A 22,059-nucleotide genomic window follows, 5' to 3' on the forward strand; every position below is an offset into this window, starting at 1 on the left:
GAGACCCTAGCTTTCTTTAGTTCTATGAAGGCTGAGAGGGGTGAGGAAGCTGCAGAAGAAAAGTTGGAAACCAGCAGACGCTGGTTCTTGGGATTTAAGGAAAGAAGCCATCTTCACAATATAAAAGTGCGAGATGACACAGAAAATGCTGATTTAGAAGCTATAGCACATTATCTAGAAAATCCAAATAAGGTTATTAATGAAAGTACCTACATTAAACAACAGATTTCATGTTGAATTCTACAGCACACATACTGAAACTGGAATGATACATAAGAAATTAACATAGCCCCTGCTAAATGATGTCATGTAAATTCATGAAGCATTTTATATTTTTAGCTGTAAAGATACTAGAAGCAAGCCTAGGAAAGACTCTTCTAGACATTGGTCTGGGTGGAAAATTCATGACTAGTATCTCAAAAGCAAAAACAACAAAAACAAAGATAGTCAGGCAGTACTTGATTAAACTTAGAAGCTTCTGCACAGCATAAGAGCCAATCAACAGAGTCAACAGACAGCCTACAGAATGGGAGAGGACATTTGTAAACTATGCATTTGACAGGGGACTAATATTGAGAATTTATAAGGAATGCAACTCACAACAAACAGCCCCATTAAAAAGTGGCCAGAAGATACAAATATTTTTCAAAAGCTATGTATTTTTTATACATTTATTGGCTATTTGTATTAAAAAAATCTATTGAAAATTGAACATTTTCAAATCTCTGTTTTCAATAGCTATGTTTCATACAAATAGCCAACAAGGATATAAAAATGCTGAACATTGCTAATCATCAGAGAAATTTAAATTAATGCCACAATGGGATGTCATCTTACACCAGTTAGAATGGCTATTACTGAAAAGACAAAAAGTAACAAATGTAGTTGAAGAGGCAGAGAAAGGGGAAGGATTGTGCACTGTTGATGAAATAAAAATTGGCATAACCTTTATGGAAAACAGTATGGGGATTTATCAAAGAACTAAAAATGGAGCTGCTGTTTGATCTAGCAATTACACTACTGGGTATCTACCCAAAGGAAAAGAAATAGTTATATCTACCAGTAAGATAACTGCACTCATGTTTATTGCATGATAAATAGTTTATTGCACTATTCATAACAGTAAAGTTTTGGATTCAACCTAAGTGTCCATCAGAAGATGACTGGATAAAGACAATGTATATATACACAATAGAATAGTATTTGGCCATAAAACAAAATCATGTCTTTGAAGCAATATGGATGGAACTAGAGGCCATAATCTTAAATGAAACAAGTCAGAAGCAGGAAGAGAAAAAAATACTGTATGTTCTTACTTATAAGTGAAAACTAATCTATATATGTGGCTATAATGTGTGGAATGATAGTCTTGGAAACTCGGAAGAGTAGGGGTTGGGAGGGAGGTGGATGATGAGAATTACCTAATGGGTACAGTATACATTATTTGGATAACAGATACACTAAACACCCAGACTTCACAACTACACAATATAGCCATGTAACAAAATTACACTTATATCCCTTAAATTTATACAAAACAGGCCAGGTGTGAAGGCCCATGCCTGTAATCCCAGCACTTTGGGAGACCAAGGCAGGTGAATCACCTGAAGTAGGAGTTCGAGACCAGCCTGGCCAACATGGCAAAACCCTGTCTCTACTAAAAATACAAAAATTATCTAGGCATGATGGTGCATGCCTGTAACCCTAAATACTCTGGAGGCTGAGGCAGGGGAATCACTTGAGCCCAAGAGGCAGAGGTTGCAGTGTGTCAAGATCATGCCATTACACTCCAGCCTGGGCAACAAGAGTGAAATTCTGTCTCAAAAAAAGAAAAAAAAAAAAAAAAAAAAGGCCAGGCACGGTGGCTCAAGCCTGTAATCCTAGCACTTTGGGAGGCCGAGGCGGGTGGATCACAAGGTCAAGAGATCGAGACCATCCTGGTCAACATGGTGAAACCCCGTCTCTACTAAAAATACAAAAAAAATTAGCTGGGCATGGTGGTGCATGCCTGTAATCCCAGCTACTCAGGAGGCTGAGGCAGGAAAATTGCCTGAACCCAGGAGGCGGAGGTTGCAGTGAGCCAAGATTGCGCCATTGCACTCCAGCCTGGGTAACAAGAGCGAAATGCCGTCTCAAAATAAAAAATAAAAAATAAAAAATAAAATTCTACAAAACAATTTTCAGTGAGGAAAAAAAAAAGCTTCTATTAGAGGATGCCACCTAGAATTTCCATAGGTAGAGAGGAGAAGTCAATATTTTAGAGCTTCAAAAGAGAAGAAAACTCTCTTTTTAGAGGTTAATGAAGCTGATGTCTAGACGTTGAAGCCATGTTCATTTATTCAAAGATCCTAGGGCCTTTAAGAATTAGGCAAAGTTTACTCTGTGTTTTATATCTGGAACAATAAATCCTAGATGATAATACATTAGTTTATAGCATTGTTCACTGAAAATTTAAAGCCTATGATCAAGATCTATTGCTGAGAGAAAAGATTCCTTTCAAAATATTAATGCTGCTTGACAATGCACCCAATCACCTAAAGCACTGATGTAAATGTATAAAGAAATGAATGTTGTTTTCATGCCTACTTACATAGCATCGATCCTGTAGCCCACAGATAAAAGAGTACTTTGGACTTTCAGGTCTTATACTTTGTAAACTATAGTAAACTATAGAAATATACTTTATAAACTATAGCTGCCAGAGACAGAAATTTCTCTGATAAATCTGACCTAAGTAACCTGAAAATATTCTGGAAAGGATTCACCATTCTAAATGTCATTAAGAAAATTAATGATTCATGATGGGAGTCCAAAATACCAACATTAACAAAAGTTTGGAAGAAGTTTATTCCAACACTTATGGATTACTTTCAGAGGTTTAAGACATCAGTGAAGTAACTAACTGCAGATGTGGTAGAAATTAAAAGAGAACTAGACTTAGAAGTGAAGCCTGCACAGCCAAGACAATCCTAAGCAAAAAGAACAAAGCTGGAGGCATCACATTACCTGACTTCAAACTGTACTACAAGTCTCCAGTAACCAAAATAGCTGGTACTGGTACCAAAACAGAGATATAGACCAATGGAACAGAACAGAGGCCTCAGAAATAACCCTACACATCTACAACCATCTGATCTTTGACAAACCTGACAAAAACAAGCAATAAAGAAAGGATTCCCTATTTAATAAATGATGTTGGGAAAACTGGCTAGCCATATGCAGAAAACTGAAACTGGACCCCTTCCTTACACCTTACACAAAAATTAACAACTGATGGATTAAAGACTTAAACATAAGACTTATAGCCATCAAAATCCTAGAAGAAAACCTAGGCAGTACCATTTAAGACATAGGCGTGGGCAAAGACTTAATGACTAAAACACCAAAAGCAATGGCAAAAAAAGCCAAAATAGACAAATAGGATTTACTTAAAGTAAAGAACTTATGCACAGCAAAAGGAACTATTATCAGAGTGAACAGGCTACCTACACAGTGGAGAAAAATTTTGTGCCCTATCCGTCTGACAAAGGGGTAATATCCAAAATCTACAAAGAACTTAAATTTACAAGAAAAACAAAACACAAACAATACTATCAAAAAGTGGATGAAGTATATGAACAGACACTTCTCAAAATTAGACATTTATGTGACCCACAAACTTACGAAAAATAGCTTATCACTAGTCATTAGAGAAATGCAAATCAAAACCACAATGAGATACCATCTCACACCAGTTAGAATGGAGATCATTAAAAAGTCAAGAAACAACAGATGTTGGAGAGGATGTGGAGAAATAGGAATGCTTTTACACTGTTGGTGGGCATGTAAATTAGTTCAACCATTGTGGAAGACATTGTGGTGATTCCTCAGTGATCCAGAACCAGAAATACCATTTGACCCAGCCGTCCCATTACTGGGTATATACCCAAAGGATTATAAAATCATTCTACTATAAAGATACATACACACATATGTTTATTGCAGCACTGTTCACAATAGCAAAGACTTGAACCAACCCAAGTGTTCATCATTAATAGACTGGATAAAGAAAATGTGGCACATATAAACCATGGAATACTATCAACCATAAAAAACAGTTCATATTCTTTGCAGAGGCATGGATGAAGCTGGAAACTATCATTCTCAGGAAACTAACACAGGAATAGAGAGCCAAACACCACGAGTTCTCACTCATAAGTTGGAGGTGAATAACGAGAATACATGTTTAAGAAAAAAAACAGAAGAAGGAAAAATTAAAACAAAAACCTCAACTGATTCTTCAGTGATTTCAAACTCTTAGGTAGAAAGTTAAAAACTTTTTAAAACTTCAGGAACTTTCTAAGAAACAACCAGAGTAGCAATCACAACCAAACCAAACCAAATAAAATCAGAACATCTGTGTTCCACTATAATTCATTCTCAGAAAAGTAGCTGCCTCATCTTTCCTGAATGCAAAGTGGTCTCCTGGCTGGTTCTTAAGAGAATTAAAAATTTCTACTTCTAGATGAACTAAAGGGAATGTCAGTAGAGTAGATGGGGTTATTTTAAGACTTGTTAATATAAAGTAATTTGGAAATATTCAGAAGAAGATGACAAGATCAATCCCAAGTTATAGAGGAGAGGACTGGGTTGGACATTCAGATTGAATTATTACGTGACAGTGTGTTGTTTTAATGTGTTGTTAGTAATGTTAAACAATGTTTATGTGTTTTGGTAGACTTGCCTATAATATGCTATCACTATGACTAGTATATTTATTCAATTCATTTCCAAGTATAAATAGTGATAACACCGTCATTTCCTCAGGGATAAACATATCATTTTATGAAGACATACCTTAACCTAATCATTTGAGTTAGTCATTGCTTATGAATTCCTATTACTTGTTATGCTGAATATAAGCTTTCATAGATGAAAACTCTTACATAGTTTAAGTTCCTGAAAGAACAAGTGCATAATTCTCCACCAAAGAATGAAAACATTGCTATAACAAATCCATCTGTCCTTTACTTTTAGATGAACAGAAGCTATTATCTGTGTGAAGGATAGACAAGGAGATACAAAGGGCACCTCCTGCTGTACAGCCCCACTGAACCACTGCCAACACAAGCAGAAAAGCAGATCTCTTTTCAATTCTCTGTACTCATATGACTGAATTTGAAAGCCTTCCATCCTCATGTCCCTCTTAAGTCCTGGATTTATCACTCCAGGCACCTTCATATCCAAACAGGTGGGACTGAGTTCAAAATGCTAACGCTTTCGCTTCCAACAATCAGAATTAGTAGAGTTGTTACTTTTAGATGCAATAATTTAGTAGAGAATAAGTATGTACACATACACAAATTTGTTCAAAAATTATTTTACATATCATATAGGACAGGGTTGTTTATTCAAAAATTATTTTACATATCATATAGGACAGGGTTGATAGTTCGGTAGTTCAGAAAAGGGTATTTACCAGTTTTTTTGTATTTATTTCAAGAGTTTAAAGCTTAAAAAGTCACCTAACTCCAAGAATTTGTCCCTGGGTGTGATGATAACTCTTAAAATTGGAAAACTTTTCCCCTTATTATAGGTATTAGGTTCATCATGGCCAAAAGAAATAAACTTATAATTAGAGCCATCTCTGAAGAAGATAATGATTCATTTAAGTTTTAAAAATGCTGTTAAATGAGTTAATAGTATAATCTGACTAGTCATTTAATAGTAAGTGATAACAGTTATAATATTTTACATATTTATGGTTTCTTCTTTCTAAAATATACAAATAAAATATGTTTTATCACATATAGTGAACTTGTCATATATAAACTCTATATGAGAACATAATCTGTCTCTAAAATTTTAGAATAATTTTATTACTGGTGATAATACTTTGCAGGTTTATTACAAGAAATTAGATAAGTATAAAACACAGTAGAGAGTCTGGGGTATAATCTGTTAAAAATAGTAGCTACTATAATTATAAAAACATAATTTTAGTAAGAAAGTATTATGTCTACTTTTATAAAAATAGATTTTTTACTGTCTTTAAAATATATATCTATTAAACTAATCTATACAAACTAAGAAAGCGTTTTACCTTGTAATAACTGTATAATTATGCAGTTGTATTTGATAAGTCAAAAACTGAAAATAAGAATCTGTGACGCTGAAAAAATTTTGTAAAGTTTGGCTAGACATTGAAGATTAATAAAATAAATGTGAATATTTTATTTAAAAAATTTTTTTAGTCTATTATAAAGTTGGAAAAAACAAACAGAACTTTAGGTATACACATTCATGTGACATTTACAGAAGAAATAGGGACAGGCCCTGACCACAAAGCCTGAAATAGACTACATGTTAAGTCGGTTGGAACTGAACAAATATTCCTTTTCCATTGCTCTCAAAACACGGGAAAGGTCCCTGTCAGAGAACTAACACTGTATTACTGACCAGGTAGACCTTGTCCTCATAAACAAAACCTATTATAAAATCTTGGAGTTAGTGAGAGCTTATGTCTAAATAGTTTTCTGATCAGCCTAGGAGACTAGATGGCATAAAAAACAGCATTTAAATAAAATTATTTCAATGTGTTAACATCACCAAAAACTAACCTTTTAAAATTGCTCCATTAATTATTTGTATTAAAAACAGAATAATTGGCCAGGCGAGGTGGCTCATGCCTATAATTCTAGCACTTTGGGAGGCCAAGGTGGGTGGATCACCTGAGGTCAGGAGTTCAAGACCAGTCTGGCCATCATGGTGAAACCCCATCTTATAAAAGAAAAAATAAATTAAAAAAGAAAGAATAATCAAGAACCTATTTCAAACTTTACCGAAAGCCTTATCAATGTGAATAAAAGAGACAGAGCCCTTTGTCTCCAGAGTCCAGTAGGCTCAACAAGAGAGTTGATGGAGCACTAAGCAGCTACCAGTTTGATCTCTTACTTCCAAACAAGAACCAGGAATAGTGGGAGTGTCCCTGACCTGGTAAATATCACACAATTAATTACTGGCAGAGCTAAGTTTAAATCTTAAATATTTATTCCATGAACCCCAAGAATGTACCAAAATAGTCTCAGTTCTGTATATCCATGTGACTGCATTTGGGTTCAAAGTTTTGTTGTGGTTTTCTTTGCTTTATGTGTTAAATGATGTCAATGATTTTTTTTTTTTTACAGAGTAAATTTAAAGATAAAATCAATTCCCTAGAAAAAGAAGAAATGAAATCATAAGCAGAAATTTCCTTTCAGCTCTCTGTAGAAATTGATGATGTGATGATGCTCTCATACAGATAATTACACCCAATAGTTTAGTTTCTTGACCCCAACATTACCTGCTAGTAATCTGGATCCTATAATGGATCTGGAGAAATTTGTATACTGAATCACTGCAGTTATTACTATTTTAAAATTTATAAGTATCTAGTGTATGCACATTATACAATGAGTCTCACTCCTAAATTTGTTGGAGGCCATAATTATATTATTATTATTTTTTAATTATTATGCTTCTCTAGGGATAGTGATTTTTGTCTAATAGATGAGCATATCGATTTCATTTATTTTGTTTTACTTATTACAAGTATGTGACCAAAGAGAAGAGAGAGTTGTTAAAATATACATAAAAGCTAATAAAAAGTTGTATTATTTTTTCTCATGGATGCTACTAACCATTTAGCAACAACTTGATTATGTATACCAGTGAATCCACAAAAGTGAACTGGCTTTTCAGGTCAATAAATATGCTCCCTTAGAAAATGTTTACTTCAGGTTTTAGCTGGTCACTGGGTTTCAATTAAAATTTTTTATTGATATGTAATATTTGTATATTATATACATATAATATACTTAGTCACTATGCATTTTATGCATATAACAAAATATCACATTATGGGGTACATGTGATATTTTGTTATCTGCATAAAATGCATAATGACTAAGTCAGGGTATTGAAGGTATTCATTACCTTGAGCATTCATCATTTCCATATGTTAGGAACATTTCAAGTCCTCTCTTCTAGCTATTTTGAAATATAAAATACATTGTTGTTAACTATAGTGACCCTATTCTGCTGTTGTCCATTATAACTGATTCCTTCTGTCCAACTCTATGTTTGTAACCATTAACCTCTCTTCACCCCCAGCCACCATTCCCAGACTGGTAACTATCATTTTACTCTCTACCTTCCTGAGATAAACCTTTTTGTAGCTATTGTAAATGGAATTGCATTCTTGAACTGTCTTTTACGGGTTGTTCATTATTGGTGTATAGAAACGTTATTGATTTTTTATGTTTATTTTTCATCCTGCAAATTTACTGAATTTGTTTATCAGATCTAAAATTTTTGGAGGGAGAATCCTTAAGGTTTTGAAAAATTTGATCATATTATCTGCAAAGAAAGACAGTTTTGACTTCTATTCTTCAATTTGGATGCTCTTTATATTTTTTCTCTTGCCTAATTGCTCTGGCTTGTACTTTAGTATTGTGTTGAATAAGAGTGATAAAAGTGGGCTTCCTTGTTTTATTCCAATTCTTAGAAGAAAAGTTTTCATCTTGTCTCCCCTCAGTATTATGTTAGCTGTGAGTTTGTTATACATGGCCTTTATTATGCTGAAGTATACTCCTTCTATGCCTAGCATTTTGAGAGCTTTTATTTTTTCATGAAGAAATGTTGAATTTTATCAAATGCTTTTCTACAATGATCATATGGTTTTAGTCCTTCATTCTGTTAATGTGTTATATCATGTTTATTGATTTGTGTGTGTTGAAATATCTTTGCTTCCCTGGTATAAATCCCATTTGATCATAGTGTATCATCTTTTCGATGTGCTGTGAGATGATTCTGTTTGCTAGTATTGTCAAGAATTTTTTGTGGCCTGTCATGTTTGTTGTCATTATGTCCTTTTATGGCTTTAATATCAGGGTAATTCTGGTTTCATAGAATGAGGGAGAATCTCCTTCTCATCAATTTTTTCGGAATGATTTGAAAATAATTGGTGATTTTTTTGGTAAGTTTTGTAGAATTTTGTAGTGAAGCCATCAGTTATGGGTTTGTTTTGTTGAAAGACTTTGTATTACTGATTTAACCTTGTTACCAATCATTGATCCATCAAAGTTTTCTATTTCTTTGTGATTCAACCATGTTAGGTTGTATATGTCTAGGAATTGATCCATTTTCTGTGGGTTTTCAAGTTTCTTAGCATATAGTTGTACACAATAATCTCTGATTATCTTTTGTATTATTGTAGTGTCAGTTCTAATGTTTCCTTTCTTATTTCTGATTTCACTTGAGTCTCCTATTTTCTTAGTTATCTAGTTAATGATTTATTAATTTTGCTCATCTTTTCAATAAACTCGTATTTCATTTTGTTGAGCCTTTGTATTGTTGTTTTAGTCTTTATTTCATTTAATTCTGTTCTACTCTTTATAATTTCTTTTTTTCTACCATTTGTGGCTTGGTTTGTTTTGTTTTTCTAGTTTCTTCAGGTGCATTGTTAGACTGTTCATGTGAAATCTCTCTACTACTTTGATGTAGGTGCTTATTGCTATGAATGCTCCAGTTAGCATTGTATTCAATAGGTTTTGTTATGTTGTGCTTCCATTTTCATTTGTTTCGAGAATTTTAAAAATTTCCTTTTTAATTTCTTTATTGACGTAATAGTCATTTAGGAGCATGTATTTGTCTAATTTCTATGTATTTGCATGGTTTCCAAAGTTCCTCTTGATAATTACTTATAGTTTTATCCTATTGTTCTCGAGAAGACACTTGATATAATTTCAGTTTTTAAGAATTTGTTGAGACTTGTTTTGTGGCCTAACATTCCAAAGAATTTTCCTTTTTCTGATGAGAAGAATATGTATTCTGCAGCTATTTGATAAAATGTTCTATAAATGTCTATTAGTTCCATTTGTTCTAAAGTCTTGTTTAAATCCAATGTTTCTTTGTTTTCTCTCTAGATTATCTGTTTAATGCTGTGAGTGGGGTGTTGAAGTCCCCAACTATTTTTGTATTCAAATTTATCATTTCCTACATGTAATAATATTTGCTTTATATACTGAGGTGCTCCAGTGTTAGGTGCATATATATTTTGAATTATCATATACTCTTGCTAAATTGATCTCTTTGTCATTATGTAATGGCCTTCTTTGTCTCTTCTTAATGTTTTTAACTTAAAGTATCTTTTATCCGATGTAAGTAAAGCTACTTCTACTCACTTTGGGTTACTGTTTGTGTGGAATATCTTTTTTCCTCCATTTGCTTTCAGTCTCTATGTGTCTTCACAGATGAAATGAGTTGCTTGTAGGAAGCATATAGTTGTGTCATTAAAAAAAAATATATCTATTCAGACATTCTATAAGTGGAAAATTTAATCTGTTTACATTCAAGATTATTTTTGATATGCAACGACTTATTCCAGTCCTTTCATTAGTTGATTTCTCATTGCTTTTGTATATCCTCTGTTCCTTTTCTTGTCTCATCATTTATTATTGCAGTTTGGGATTCCTCTGTATTGATAACATTTGAGTCCTTTGTCTTCCTCATTTATTTGCTCTACCATTGTGTTTTTTATGTTCATGGTTTTATGATATTAGATGTTCTTTTTTTTTTTCTTCCAGTTACAGGACTTGCTTAAGCATTTCTTAAAGGGCCCCACCAGAGGTGATAAATTTTGTCAAGTTTTTCTAGTTTGGGAAAGACTATTTTTACTGTATTTATGAAGAACAATTATTCTGGGTATAGTATTCTTAGCTGCCAGTTTTCATTTTTTTTTTTTTTCCTTTCATCATCCTCAGAGCTGGTGCAAGTGTGCTGTGGCCTTGATGCTAATGAGAGCAGAATTTCTGTAACTGGCAGTGGCCACAGGTAGGCAGCTCTCAGGCTCTAGGAAGCATGCTGTTTGACTCCCTTCAACCCAGAGCCAGCCTTCCTGGTGTGATGCACTACCCATTCCTTAGAGCTTAGGACACTCTGTGGGCTAGAGTACTAGGGACCTTAACTACACTGCTGAGTAGTAGGGTGTCACACCACTTAAGCCCTCCAGTTGAACATAGGCAATGTTAAGGATGTGGAGTTACAGGTGTGTTAGGCCCCAGGACAGGATGCAGTCTGGTGGGGTGTAGGCTCTCAAGATGATGTGTGATGCAGCTGTGTGTCTCAGGGTTGTATGGGACTCAACATGAGCTCTCTCTCTGACGCACTGCTGTCACACAGAGACACCAGGCAGCTCCTATATCAGTTGCAAGAATGGAGGAACCTTTTCTATGGCTACAATTACAGAAGGCTGTGATGATTCTGATGGGGCGAACTACCTTACTTCTATCTACTTATATGCCTAAGGTGTTTCCTATCACTTCTTTTCTCAATTCAGTGTTCTTACATAGATACTCTATTCAGAGTGTGATTGTCTACTCACTGTTTTAGTTCTTCTATGTGGAGAGGGTGAGTGTCAAATGCCTCTAGTCAGCCACCTTGAAGACTCCTCCTTCCATTTCAATTTTTATGTATTAACCTAAGTATGAAGTGAAATTTATACCAATGCTAGCAATAATCATTGTGGGGCAAAGTAGCAATCAAGATTCGGTAGTGAGAAGTTGGTAAAGACAAAGTATGATTAAGTGCCAATTTTTTTGTTGCTTTCAAATACAATAGGAATATTTTATGTTCTAAGATCCATATTACAATGGATGTGAATCTAAATCTTATTTACATTCACTACATATGCAAATAAGATTGGTTTTAATTACAAATACGTAAAAAATGAATTGGCTAGAAAAACAGGAAAATCAGGTAACCAGTAAAATATTTTATACCTTCTCCTATAAATGAGAAAGGTATGGAATTTGTGACATTAAACTGAATATGTACATGTAATTTGACAAATGAACATCAATAGGATTTTCATTATTTTCTTCAATTTTGAAAGTCAAAAATATTTTGGGAATAGGATTTTGTAAAAATTTAAAAATCAATATTAAAATCATTCCCTCACATTTGAATATTAATATTTTCAATTTTAAAATGTACATTATGTCATTGAAGTCTATTTAATATGGACTGAAACCATACTTATAGATCAAAAAGCAAATGGTTGTACCTTCACAATCTTCTGTTCATGGTAACAAGTACAATGTGAGAGAGATGTACATTAACATCTATATTTCTGGAGTATTAAGGACTTCTGAGAAGCTTTTAAATGTACACTCTCCAGTAATATCAAAAATACTTTCAGAGACTTTCTAAAGAGAAGTAAAGCCTAAGAAATTTGCAATATACTAATTACTATAGATAATGCATAGCTTTCCATTTATCAGTCGAATTCTCCGTACAATATTTGTCCTTATATTTAACAATTTTATGAGACATTGGTACTATATTTTACATTTTTTTGGAACATTTCGTACTGGGTAGACTTACAGGGTTTAAAGAATCATTGCTCTATGTTTTTATGTAAGAGGTAAGCAAATGGCTTGTCGGTGTCATTTGTAATTTATGAAATATTTTTCAATGAGATGTGGCTTTCTAAGAAAAACATATACAATATTTAGCTAATTAGGATGGTTGCTGTGGCTCACACCTGTAATCCCAGCACTTTAGGAGGCCAAGGCAAGCAGATCACCTGAGGTCAGGAGTTCGAGAACATCCTGGCCAACATGGTGAAACCCCATCTCTACTAAAAATACAAAAATTAGTCAGATGTGGTGATGCTTGTCTATAGTCCCAGCTACTAGGAAGGCTGAGGCAGGAGAATTGCTTGAACCCAGGAGGCGGAGGTTGCAGTGAGCCTAGGTTGTGTCACTACACTTCAGCCTCGGCACCAGAGTAAGACTTCATCTCAAAACAACAACAACAACGATATGTGGCTAATTAAATTGCTCTAACATACCTTTTGAAATTCAACAACTCAACAAAAATGTTAGTGTCCACTATATTTCTGCACTCAAAGATTTTTCAATCTGTTTGGGAAGATGGGCATGCAAACAAAAAAATTACACAAGTAATATGTGATTGGGGCTGTACTAAAAATACAAAATATTGTGGTTCCACCAGTTAGAAAAGATTAATTCTAATAATTACAGAAGAATCTAATTTATAGTTTTATGATGCCCAGGGCATAATTTTTATATGGAAGACAATAAACCCATGAGTTCCTCTTGAACATATGCCTATTTAATAATTTTTGAGTAAATGTATACTTTTAAAAAACTTTATTTTTAAATAGCATTTAAGTAACTTTTAAATAAAGAAGTACATTTTAAATAGTAAGAATTTTATTATTTCCATTCTTTAAAATAGAGAAACATAAATATATTATTGTTATTAGGATTTTTCTCTTTCCCCCTTATCTCTAGGGACATAAAATAGGTAGGATAGTCTATGAACCTACAATGTAATCCAAAAGATTGATCGTTTGTGTGAAATTCACTCCAACCTTTTTTCCTCTAGTTCCTAACCTGTTAGCAAAATCAAAGATGATTTCACACAGAATGTGCTCTTTCTCACTTATGCAACAGGGGGAATTTATGTTCCAGAAAAGCTTTGGTGAAAGTTGGATTTAACCTCACAGCAGCAGTAGGTTGAAATTAGACCCTTAAATAAGCAGAGTTGTATCTTGGTCAAAAAAGAAACCCTCAGAGAAGATTTGTAAATGCTTTAAATTTTTCTTTATGGAGGACTCCAGAGCCGAGAAAGGATTCAGAAACAAAAATGTAGCTCAGTTGTAATTCACACCAGCCTTAAAAAAATGAACAGGGACAAGGACTGGGCAAGAAGATCCACTGGGTATACACTGTTCAAGCACCACTTCCCAGTACTGTCAGTTTGCAAAGCTTTTATAACAGAAAGCAGGCTATCAGGAGAAGAAAAATGGCCATGTCACAGATCATGGATCAGTGACAACTTGGACAGGACTAAAGGCATGGTGTCTGAACTCTTGCTTCTGCAATAATTGAGAAGAAATAAAGATCTCACAGTATTACAAATTTCTTAGGCAAGTTCTGAGGTATGAAATGTGGGTGTGGGTGTGTGTGTGTACAAATTATGTAAAAAACTAGCCATACATGTTATTCTCTTTTTCCTTAGAAGACACAAGCAAGATTCCATGAAATTATTTCAGGCATAAAACAAAAAGCAATCATTACTCACTTTTACAACTTCTGTAAATGAGAAATAAAGAGGTCAGTAGAAATTGAACTGACGAACTTTGTTCAATTTGGGAAGTTAGGGAAGATTCTTCTAGGTAAACAATATCTAAATCTGTATCTCAAAGATCACTTGTTATTCAAGTGGAGAAGGAGGACAGAAATTTATCAGGCAGTGGGACCAGCATGTGTGAAAATCAAGAAATGTGGCAAAAGCATGCTGGCTTCATATAACTGAATCACAGGAGGCCCATGTGTGTGAGGCTTGGAGGGCAAGAGAAACAATGATAAGAAATGAGGCTTTGGAGGGAAGCAGGTGACAGTCTATGCAGTTTCTGACAGCTATGTTAACAATTTTGAACTTTTTTTTTTGTACTAAGGTCAATAGGATTGCATTGAAGAGTTTCATAAGAGGATGGATATGATAAGATTTTCTTTGAGAAAGCTTTTTCGGGACTGCTGAGTGGAGAATGAATTGGGGTGGGCAAGAGAGGAAACAGTGAGTACAGTTAGGAGATAAGAAAGTCCTTTCCTTTTTATTATAAGATCTTTGATTTTGTCTAGAGTAACAATTTTCCCAGCCACAGAGATATAAATAGAAATTGCTGAGTGGAGTATTTGGGTAATTTTATAGTACAGTGGGTTTGCTATCATTTGAGTGTATTTCTCTCTCTAAATTCATATGTTGGCACTTAAAGCTGAAGGTGTTGGTATTGAGAGGTGGAGGCTTGGGGAGTTGTTCAGGCTATGAGGGCTTCACCCTCATGAATAGGATTAATGCTTTTATAAAAGAGGCTTCAGAGAGCTGCCAATTACTTCTATCTTTCCCCCCATGTGAGGACACAGCAAGAGGTGGCATCTATAAAACAGAAAGAGAGCTTTCACCAGACACGAAATCTGTTGGTGCCTTGATCTTGAAATTTCCATCCTCAAAAACTGTGAAAAAATACATTTCTATTATTTAGAAATTACCCAGCCTGTGGTATTCTGTGATAGCATTATAAATAGATTAAGACAGGATTAGACTTAGCAAGCATCCACACAGCCACACATTTGGTACTTAGGTCTTCCCTTCTTCCTTTTGAAATAAAGACTTGTTTACTGGAGCTCATGTTCATGATATAGCCATGAGGACAGAATCTCAGTGTGGCAGATCAAAGATGACAGAGAAAGAGCTGGAGGAAACCTGAGTTCCCAATGACATGAAGGAGCTCTGGATGAGCTCTGGACAATCTATCTCTAGGTTCTTTATACATATATATATATATGTAGAATTTAGTACTGGAGTTAGATACTGAAAACAACAGAACCAAAAATGTAAAACTTGTCCAGTATACGTATCCAACCACTTTGGGTTGAAAAGATATCTGACAAACTTTGTTCTGCAGCTCTATTTGGGACACAGACTGTAGACTGTAGTTTAGGGAAAATGATAGGTAAAATCCCAAATTTGGTATATACTTGTTTTTGAGCTTGAAACAGTTTTGAAAGAAGCAATGAGCTCTGACTGGAGCTTGCCAGCTTGCAAGTAGACATGGAAGAAAGAGTGGTTTGTTAAGAGAGGCATTTCGCTCCTGAATTCAAAAACCTAAACATAAGATTACTGAGTATCTCCAAATTTGGAAACTGGCAGAGTTTACAAATACAGTTACATCTACATGTCTTTTCCCTTAAAATTTTTTGCTGTAAGAAAGCTGTTTTAAGAAGGAGGTAGTTACCAATATTGACAAGTACTGTGAACCACGTAGACTCACATTACACACCCACCTATCCACATGCCCACTGAAGATGAGACCTCAAATATAGTCTATTGGAAACCTCTAGTTAAAGATGGCAGATTTAGCATATGCATTTAACTTACACTGTCTCCCAAATCCTTAATTTAAAAAGTCAATGAGGACAAAGAGAACAGGAAAGAAAACAATACATTTTGGAAGGTGGAAAGCAGATGGATGAACGTTAAAAGCAAAAAATAAAATAGAAGCTACAAATAAATCTCTGGCAGATATTTGGGAAGCCAGAAAGCAACTGCAGACTTCTCTGTATCTTTAGGAATTGGTGGCATTAGGTATCTTTAGATAAAGACAGAATTTAAAATAGGAGCTAGGTTTAAAGTCAATTTAGGAAGTTTTTGACTCTTTACTCCATGTAGCCAGAAATGCCCTTCACCATCCTGGCAGAAAACAAAGCTCATTCTCTGAAATGACTCTTTAAATCTGAGGATATAGGACAGTGTTCAGGATGGAATTTTTTTACCAAAACCAGAAAACTAAATAAAATTATTATTGTAAATATCAAGGGGAAAATTCCATTCTCTATGTTTTAGAGTACTTTCTATGTGCTAGTTCAAGCACTTTACTTACGTTATTATATTGTATCTTCAAAATATCTATAGAATGGGTATTATTACTATTCTCATTTCACAGATGAGAAAAAAGAGACACAGAGCTATTAGACACAATCTTGAAGGTACCCCAACTATATTGAGTCACAGAGCCAGGATTTGAACCCATCCACTTTTGTACCCCAGTACTATATAGTCATTGTAGGAAACTTTGCATTTTTCATATGGCTCTAATAGCATTTTCTTATTTTGTAGCTAGGATTTGGCAAATCAAGTTAATTGTCTTGGAAATAAGTCTTCTCCATTTCTTTCTCACAGACGACCAAAAATACCAAATAAGTGATTCTGCTTCTACAGTTCCCATGTCCTATGTACAACATGACTTGTGAATTGCTTCCACTTATTTTTCCTTTTATTCTTTTTTTTTGTATGTATAAACTATTTGGACAACTAGAGTAATATATCCCTGTTTGAGCCTATTTGAACTTCAAACCTTAGTATTGATAAGATACATATAAAAACATATTTTTAAAAAAGAGTTAAAATTCTACATTGTGTTGCCTGCAGAACCAAGAACAGGAGGTAGACAAGGTCATGGTTTATTAAAGAATATAAAATATTTTACTTTACATATGATATATACTTAGTAGGGAAGGACTCAATAATTGAATGAATGTGACCATGTTCATGAGACACACCAACTATTTTAAATAACCCTGCATATCCATACCATCACCTCCTCTCCTACAACCTGTCTTTCTTGAGTAGTCCTTAGCTCAGAGAATGACCATATGCCAGAAATCTAGAAATATTCTTGACATTATTACTGTTCACTATATCAAAAAAAAAAAAAAAACCACCAAGAATAAATTATTGGTCTTGGCCTCATTTCAGCCTTAAATTTTAAGAAAAAATATTGATCATGTTGGACTTACTCAACAAGAAGAAAGTGACTATGATTGTCTATGGTGATATAAGTCAAATTAAGAATAAAATATTTTAATTTATAAAATATTTGAATATTTGCCATTAAGATTTCTATAGTTATTTAATAACTACTTTTTTGTGAATGTATGTGTATTTGTGTGTGTGTGTAAAACCTCTCCCTCACTCAAAATTTGTTAAAAGTGGCAACAAATTATTTAAAAGCTATTGGAGGAAGGCTGAAGAAAATAATGTAATTATAAACAATACATGTAACTATCCAAATGAGTAAATGTCTTTATGAGAGCAATTTTGTGAAATCTGAACAAATTACAATGGTGAAAATATAGTCCTACAAAAACTGTTCACATAAACTTTTTTGGATAATATTTTTAAAGTCTCAATAATTCAGGTATAAATTTATTTGAATCTTCTTGCACTGCAACTTTAAAAATTTTTATTTTTTAACTTTTATTTTATCTTATTTTTAATTGACAATTGTATATAATATATATTCTATATTTATGAGGTAAATGTGATATTTTGATATGTTTACATTGCAAAATGGTTAAGTCAATTATGTTAGGTGATGGCTTTAATTACCTTGATTTAATTTCTATAATATTAGTAGCTTTTGACAAATATGTTACTGCATATTTTGACAAAAATGTAATCTGCACCTTCATTCACCCAGAGGTCATTAAAACAATTCGTATTCTTCTCAGACTTGCCAGTAAAAACAAAATGGGCTGGGTGCAGTAGCTCACGCCTGTAATCCTAGCTCTTTGGAGGCCAAGCAGGTGGATCACGAGGTCAGGAGATTGAGACAATGCTGGCCAACATAGTGAAACCCCACTTCTACTAAAGTACAAAAAATTTGCCAGACATGGTGGCACGCACCTGTAGTCCCAGCTACTTGGGAGGCTGATGCAGGGGAATCGCTTGAACCCAGGAGGCAGAAGTTGCAGTGAGCTGAGATTGTACCACTGCACTCCAGCCTGGCAACAGAGCAAGACTCTATCCCAATCAAAAAAAAAAAAAAAAAAAAAAAAAAAAAAAAAAAAAAAAGAGAAATACTAGTTTTCACAAAAAGAAATCAAGGTTATAAAGTAGTTTTAAATAGAAGATCAGAATTTAAACCTGTCTACATGATCTGCTTTATGGTTTATATCCACTACTTGTGCAAGATTCTACTTGTCACTTTTTCGGATATTTTCTATTGTCTGCTCCTTCCTTTTTCTTTTCCTCTCCTTTTTTTTCTCTTCACCTCTCCTCTCTTTTTATTTTTTCAAGAAAATTGGTGCTGGAGTAATTATGATACAGATTCCTGGCCCTGTTACCTTTAACATACCCAGGATCAACATGAAAAAGTAAGAATTTGAGTTTAGAGTAACACTTTACATTGAACACATTTTTGGCATGAAATCTCAAACCAAGAAAATGAAAATCTTTGTTAGGCAAAATGGGACCAGTTTGTTATGTATCTCCTGTATAACAATTACCAGCAGGATGATGATGCCTCAAATGGTAAAATACATTCCATTGCTAGGACTGGCTGCCTATGCTTTAGTCAACATAAGCCAAGTGAAGACCTTATCCCACCTCCCCTCAGCCAGTCCACATTTTAGAGTCTTCCTTTGCAACACCTGTATTAGGCAGGACTCTGTGGAGAGACACCAAAGCTTTAACTATCTTAGATGTAAAGGGAACTTTATCAACAGGATACTATGTAGTCTCACCAAAGTGTTGGTAATAAAGGGGTATAGCTGAGTTTTGAGGGACTTCAAAGACACTTGGACTCTCACTTTTTAATTCCTTCTTTTTTTTTTTTTATAAATTATCTATTTTTCTTCATATCATATACTGGCTTCCTCTTTAAAACGATCGAACAATTTAGTCAAAAAATCTGGGCTAGTTTCAAGACTTTCTCTACTAGAGAGGTCCCGAATCTTTCCTTTGGTACTTCCAGTTCAAACACTGTTATTTTGCCTAAATTAAGTCAGGTGACTATCATATGATCAATCAACTATAGTGAAGGAGTTAGAACCACTAAACACAAAGAATCTATGCCTCAGGAATGTTACAGAGGAAAGGGAATCACTGTGAACAGGCTGTAGTACTACTCAATTGATACTCTGTGATATTCCTCATCATAAATTATTATTTAATTCTTAGTTTTCTGGACAACTTAGGCAAAAAATTAGAAAACGTTTTAAAATGGTTTATGGAAGTAGCACTGGTTTATTTTGTAAATCCTTAAAATCTTGGAATGGACTCCAACAGCCTTTGTACAAAAAGCATCGTTTACTGGTACCCTGGGAGTGCTAGAAGATTTACCCTACAGAAATTTGTCCTTACATTATGAAAACATTTAATTGATCCTATCTCATCCCATCTCTTTTTATAGAAATTAAACTCCTTTACATGTTAATGGTATTCTTTTCTACTTAAAGAACCAACACAGAAATTTTATTTCAGAAGAAATTTTGTATTTCTCAGTTTCTTTAATAGAAATCTTTATCTTTAGTGGGGTGGTAAATCTAAGTATTTTAATCATCTTAAAATCATATTCTAAATAACTTTCATGTGCATAGAATACAGTAGTGAATTTTGGTATTTTTACCCAAACTAAGATTTGTTTTGTTTTGTTTTGCTGGTTGTGTTACTGATTTGCATTATATTAAAATGTTCATATTTGGTTTTACCATTGTCATCTTGACATATAATTTCTGGTTTTTGTCCTTCCATTGTATTTCCTTGTTATCTTTTCCATCATTTTACTACATGGATTCTGTTTATTCTTTTGAATCTGATTCTATTACTTGACAGTTATTTGGAAGTTATTCATTCTGCCTTATTTTTCCTGCTAGTAGTGTTGCTTTTTACTTTTCTTTTCTTTTCTTTTTTTTTTTTTTTTTTTTTTTTTTTTTTTTTTTTTTTTTGAGACAGAGTTTTGCTCCTGTCACCCAGGCTGGAGTGCAATGGCATGATCTTGGCTCACTGCAACTTCCGCCTCCTGGGTTCAAGTGATTCTCCTGTCTCAGCCTCCCAAGTAGCTGGGATTACAGATGCCTAGTGTCACACCTGGCTAATTTTTGTATTTTTAGTAGAGGCGGGGTTTCACCATGTTGGCCAGGCTGGTCTCGAACTCCTGACCTCAGGTGATCTGCCCGCCTTCACCTCCCAAAGTGAGTAGAGTTTTTAAGTTAAAAAATAAGTATGTGTGTATTTTTTCTTCAAGTATTAGCTTTAAGCATAAAACAAGTTATCATAATCAGGAGTTGTAAGTCATGTGCCTGTATTAGTCAGAGATTTTTGGGTAGAAGTGACAAAAGCATGAGTCAAACAAGCCTGACAAAGCAAAACAAGAATGACTGAATTGTTTCACATTACTAAACTTTATGAAAAGTTGAAGAAAACTAGCTTAAAAATAACTGTAACCAGAGACCTACACATTGCCAGGATCCTCTCCTTCTCTTCCTTTTGAAACACTGGCTATAAAGTTATTTCTATTTTTTTGCAATCAAGGTTTTTAAGTGGTTATGATTATAATCCTAATAGTATCTTACATATTAAAAAAAAAAAAAGAGGTCCAACAGATTTAGAAGAAAAATTAGGGAAGTATTCTCTTTGGCCTAGAGTAGGTTATGTGCCCATTCCAGTTGCTAGGAACACTATTTTAGGAAGATTGCCAGCCTGCACCATAAATCACAGGAAGAGATTCTACACAAAACAAGAGGAGGGACCCTCCATACTAAAGAGATACATGTTCACTAACCTTCCCATAGTTACGTAGCTGACAGTCACAGAATGTATGTGATTTGGACATGCTAATTAGGATTACAAAGTCTATAAACTTTCTAAAACATGAATTTGTCACCCTCAAAATTCTGAATCTTTTAATGCATTTTCATATGTAAATAATTTGTATGATTATTTTCCACTATATCCAGACTTTACACTGCTTGAAGGCTAGATATAAGCTTGATTTTTCTTAAAAACTCTCCTAGCATATATAACAAAATGCTTTACACAGTCAGTTTACGTTTGATATTTACCAATAGCTCAATTATGAAAAAATTTCCTCAATATATTCAGCAAATTTTATATTTATCATTTGCAAATGCAAACAAATTTCTTAAGGGAAGAATAAAAAATGATAGAATAAATAAAATATGTAAAATGTTTAAGATTATCCAGAGAGTTTTAGAAATAGATTCTTCCCATTTTTGACATGCTTATCACTGTATTAAAACCATGGAGAATCCAGCAAAATAATTGACCTAAGAAGCATGCTTAGTAAGCCCACCTATAGTGCTGAAGGTGAGAAACCTATCATGGCTTGTATATCGCACTCCTTATCAGTAGTGATTTAACGTTTCAGCCTTTACTTCAGGTTTTAATTTGTGAGTTTATTTTAAAATCAGGTGTGCTATTAGTATAAATGAGTGATTATTTTAACTAAGTGCTTTTGTGTGCTGGCCAAATTATTTTCAGTGCCTAGTGTTTGTTTTCTCATTTGTTTTTTCATAGACTCTGGGTTAATATCAATTAATTATCTGGATGTAATCTACATATAGAATAACAATTTCTCACTTTTAAAAAATGTTTTCTCAGAAACACACCTAAAAATTCCTAAATATGTTTCTTCAAAAATCAATTTTG

The 22,059-nt window shown here is 33.8% G+C and overlaps 1 non-coding gene across 1 annotated transcript; it reads left to right on the top strand.

Annotated features, from left to right (window-relative positions):
* Positions 1 to 230: 230 nt before the first annotated feature.
* On the top strand, positions 231 to 337 carry LOC120363775 (U6 spliceosomal RNA). Its single transcript, XR_005579219.1, has one exon. It is a non-coding gene; the product is annotated as a U6 spliceosomal RNA (small nuclear RNA).
* Positions 338 to 22,059: the final 21,722 nt, after the last annotated feature.

The sequence above is a fragment of the Saimiri boliviensis genome, chromosome 3 (assembly GCF_048565385.1).
Source record: "Saimiri boliviensis isolate mSaiBol1 chromosome 3, mSaiBol1.pri, whole genome shotgun sequence".
In the NCBI taxonomy this organism is placed as follows: domain Eukaryota; kingdom Metazoa; phylum Chordata; class Mammalia; order Primates; family Cebidae; genus Saimiri; species Saimiri boliviensis.